This window comes from Orycteropus afer, unplaced genomic scaffold (assembly GCF_000298275.1).
Source record: "Orycteropus afer afer isolate SDZICR_OR568_19922 unplaced genomic scaffold, OryAfe1.0 scaffold00113, whole genome shotgun sequence".
NCBI classification, from domain to species: Eukaryota; Metazoa; Chordata; class Mammalia; order Tubulidentata; family Orycteropodidae; genus Orycteropus; species Orycteropus afer.
In genome coordinates this window covers 2,644,502-2,649,483 of record NW_006921700.1, presented here as the reverse complement: position 1 = coordinate 2,649,483, position 4,982 = coordinate 2,644,502, and the positions used below count along the sequence as shown (strand labels likewise).

General features: G+C 45.9%; 1 protein-coding gene across 1 annotated transcript in view; it reads right to left on the bottom strand.

Moving 5' to 3' along the window:
• Nucleotides 1-4,982, bottom strand: part of MYO5B (myosin VB) — a 351,393-nt gene that overhangs the window by 103,263 nt on the left and 243,148 nt on the right. The window lies entirely within an intron of this gene.

The window sequence follows — 4,982 nt, the reverse complement described above, 5'->3', positions numbered from 1 at the left end:
CTTCCTTCCGAGGAGTGGCTGGTGGGTTTGAACCGCCAGCCTTCTGGTTAGCAGTCAAGTGCCTTAGCCACTATGCTACCAGAGCTCCCGGATGAGCAATAGTGCTACCTAATTTCACAGGTTCCTTTTCTTCCCCTGGGGTTAACACTCCCTCAGGAAAGGCTAGCTGAAGAATGGCCTGCAGGAGGTCCCAGTGCCACAGGCATCTGTCACAGCAAGAGACTGACTGGCTCCTTGGAGGGTTCTAAATCTTTTAAATATCATAGGAGGAAAATAAATCTAATCAATAACGCAAGAAGGAAAACCCCAGAGAGCACCCTCTTTTCATACCAGTGTGGCCTTAGTTGTTTAGAAAGCCATAGGAATGGTTCAGGGCTGCTCTCCTGGGCAATATAGCTGCTGGCAGAGTTCTTTGTGGTCCTAGAAGTGGGGCCAGACTGGCTGACCCCAGCAGATTGCATAGATTCCCATGTGACCACAACTCAGAACGGGAGAGGGAGTAGGGCTGCTTCAGGGTCCCTTTCCTTTCTTTCTTTTTAAAATGTTGGTAAAAATATACACAGCTGAACATACACCCAATGCTCGGTTTCTGCACATACAATTCACTAACACTAGTTACAGGCTCCACACTGTGTCACCATTCTTACTCTCTCTAGCCATATTGTTTCACCACCATGACTCAGACCCATGACCCCCTAAACTGCTGACAGTCCACCTCATATAGGTAATTCATTAAAACAGTGCAATGCTCACGAAGATCATTCTGAACTAACTTACTAAATGGCTGTTTAATTGAAAGATGATTTCAGGGGATAATCTTCATTCATGGTTGGAAGATTTTCTCAGATTGATGGATTTGGGAGTTTTTCTAGTCTCAATACATCTAGTAAGTCTGGATTCTGTAAGAATTTGAAATTATGTTCCACACTACCCATCCTTTGATCAGGATTTATTTATCGATTGCTTGATCAAAGCATTCAGTAACGGTAACTGGTTCATTTTCTGTCCTCTCCTCCTTGCTGTGGGGTCCGGTGCCCCGTCACTCCCTCACTCATCACTGAGGCCTCCTGTCCTCCCTTCAGGCCAGAGCTGGACACACTGGGAGATGCCTCTGCCTTATATCTGTCCAAATAGTCTTGACTTTTCCAAAGTGTTTTTTTTCTACTGGCTACATTTTATTTTAACTGAAATGACATCAGGCAAGTTGAGGCATATATCACTGTTTCTTGTATTAAGTACAAATTTTCTTTCGTTTTGAAGGTGAAGAAGCTACAGCATAGAGAGGGGAAGTTACCTGCTTCTAGGTTTAGTTATCAGCAGACCAGCGCTCAGAACCAGATCCCCTGACCTCCAGCTTCATCATTTGTCCCACAGGGTGAGTGTTCAAGAAGCTTACCTTTAGGCTATTGTAGGCCAGATCTGCATCCTGGTCCAAGTCAATGTCGTTCTTTGGTGGTTCCATCTGCATGGATAAAGAGACAGAGAAGTGGGCATGAACTACAGGCCAGGTAGTCTGCAGAGGTATTTCTGACCACACGAGCCCTGGTGGCACAATGGTTGAATGCTCAGCTACTGACATAAAGACTGGTGGTTTGACCAGTAGTCCATGGATGTGATGGGCCATGGGGATCTCAGCTTTAATGACCCTGAGACCAGAAGAACTAGATGGTGCCTGGCTACCAATGCCAACCACTCAGAAAGGGATCAAAATTGGAGAGCCTGGATAGAGTGGGAAGAAAACTGTGGAACAAGATTCAAAAATATAAAAGTGCCCAGAATTATCGGTCAGATAGAGACTGGTGGATTCCCTGAGACTTCAGGCCTGGAACTGGACTCACTTCCATGGATTAGCTCTCAGCCAAACAGTAGAAGACCTAAAAGCAGAACATCTACCCCTGGGAGATGCACCCACCTACCCTAGAGAGATGCTCCTCTTAGATCAATGAAATGAGAGAGACCCGAAGGGCCGCATTCACATAGAGGGAAAGCTGGACAGACAAGAATGCACAGAAAACAAGGGCACAGGGAAGGGGTAGTCATAGGGAGGAGATGGGAGTAGAGCTTTGTATGGTTGGGGACTGTAATCAGGGCTGTGAAACCAAATGTGCATGAAATGTTGAGAGTAAAATGAATCTGCTTTGTAAATCTGCACCCAAATCGTAATAAATTAAAAAAAAAAAAAAAAAAAGACTGGTGGTTTGAGCCCCTCCAGTGTCTCCATGGGAGAAAGACCTGGCAATCTGGGTCCATAAAGATTACAGCCTAGGAAACCCTATGGGGCAGATGTACTTGTCAGTTGGGGTGACCATGAGTTGGAATCAACTCTGACAACACACAGTATTTCTCACCATGGTCAACACTGTGCATGGCTCCTGCCTTTGAATGAATGCCTAGTACCCACCCACTCCACAAGTCCCCTTCCTTCCCACCTTCAAAATACAGCTCAATAACTTAAGACAACTAGAAGGCTCTCCATAAACAAGCTCCCCAGTCAACTGTCCCCCACCCCACAATTTTATTCACATGATCCCCATAGGCACTAACAGGCTGACCATGTGAGACATCTCGATGAGTGGGGTTAATGAGTACTCTTAAGCTTGTTTGGGGATGTGTGTACACGTGTGTACTGTTTTCGCAAATAAACTGAGCACCTTAGGGAGGAGCCTCTTCTAACAGGCAGAACAACAGCTGGTCCACATGGACGCTCAGCAAATGCCATCGGACCTCAGAACGCCAAGGCTAGTGGTTGTGGATGGCAACAACTATAATACTAGCCCATTCGGACCCAGCTGAGCCCACAATTGCTATAATTGTTTGGCAGCTAATGAATTTGAATTGCCCCAAAAGGAGGGTTAGAAACAGCTCTATCAATGGTTAATGTTTGGAGTGATCCCTGAATAAAGTGGGTTTTTAGAGCTAAAAAATTAAGAGTGCTTAATTAGATTTTCTACAGGGCTATCAACCTTTAAAGGAGTCCTGATGGTGCAACAGTTAAGTGCTCAGCTGCTAACCAAAAAGTCTGTAGTTCAAACTGACCAGCCACTGCATGAAAGAAAGATGGGGCAATCCACACTCATAAAGATCACAGCCTTTGTCTCAGAAGCTTGCAAGCCACCAATTAAAGTACAACAGGTGGTGTCTCCTCCTCTAGACAAAGAAGAATGAAGAAAACCCAAAGACACATGGAAACAATTAGTTCAAGGGACTAGTGGACTGTGAGAACCTCAGCCCATATGACCCTGAGACCATAAGGACTAGATGGTGCCTGGCTATCACTGTCAACCACTCAGAATGGAATCAAAATACTAGATCCTGGATAGAGTGGGAGAACAATGTGGACCAAAACTCACAATCATAAAAATGACCAGGATTGCTGGTCTGATGGAACATAGAGAAATCCCCGAGACTATGGCCCCCAGTCACCTTTTAGGCCTGGAATTGAACTCATTCCTGTGGCTTCCAGCCAAACAACAGACAGGCATATAAGGCGAACAGTTATACCAGGTAGGTATACTCCTTAGGACAATCAATCATGGAAGATCAGGAGGGTAACATTTGCATAGGGAGATAGCTCAAAGGGCAGGAATGCATAGAAAAGAACACAGGGAAAAGGTAATCACAAGGAGGAAGTGGGAAGAGAGCAGTTACATCATGGGGCTTGCAATCAATGTTATGAAACAAAAGTATATAAACTGCTGCATGGAAAACGAATTTGCTCTGTAAATTTTCACCCAAATCACAATTTAAAAAACAAAAAACAAAAAAACTCACTGCCATCGAGTCAGATTTGACTCATAGCAACCCCTCCTTGAGTTTCCCAGGCAGTATCACTATGGAAGTAGATTGCCCAACGCCTTTGAAATCCAATCGGGCAGTTCTACTCTGTACTATAGGGTCACTCAGTCTGAATTGACCCAATGGTAACTTTTTCTTTTTTTGGTATTAACCTTTAAGTCCCAGGTAAGGCCGGCTCCAGGTATGGTTAGGTACCCAGGCTGGAGACAGGGGCTGGATGTGAACATCAACTGCAGCCCCTTCTAGACCAAGAGCTCCTGCACTGACTGCATTGCTTCCAGCCCTGCAACTGGGGACAAAACTCTTCAGCTTCGGCTTGGCTGCCCACCAATGGTACAAGGGATGTGACTAGGCCCACTGCCTGGGTGACAGGCCTGTCCTTCACTCTATGTAGCATGGATTCACAGCATGACCATATCCATGCATTGTTGAGTGCATTAGCTTCTTGGAAAATGGAGATCACCTACATGAACTCGAGAGGCAGTGAGTGTGAAGGTGGGTTGGCAGCCATGTTTCTAAGTGGGGAGCCTACTGAAGTGACCTTGGTGGCCAAAGTGACTTTGCCAGGTATGGGGAAAGGGAACTAGGTGGATGAGGGTTCGCTGACAGCCTGATGGGCTGTCACAGAGGCCCTTATCGTTATAGCGGGCTTAGTTACTCCACAGGGACGGCACCAGGCCTGGATTAGCCAGGAAGCACTACATGCACCGCTTCTGTTTACTTGTTAGTCTGTGGTGAGCAATTTCACATAGGTCTCACCACATCTTTTTTCTTGGGGTGGGGCAGGTGAAACTGTACATTTCAGATTAGTGGGAAGGCACACACATGTGTGCTTTCCTTATGGCCCTGGATGGCACATACACCTCCCTGTCATTCCTCACTTAGAGCATGGCCTCTCTCTATGGCTGAGACTCTGGGCCATCTCTCTCCAGAATAAAGACTCAGGTGGTTCAGGATTCCTTTTGGGACCAAGGGCAGATCCAAGAGCATGGTCTCTGAAAGTTCAGGTTCAGGGTGCTGCTGAGAGATTGCACACTCTCCCCTGCCACACTCCTTTCTGGCAGAATGGACAGAAACGAGGTGATTCTCCTTAAAAAGAGTCCTCAGTTCACATGACAGAGCTATAGTTCAAGCCCACTGTTTTTTTTTAATTATGATTTGGGTGAAAATTTACAGAGCAAATTCAC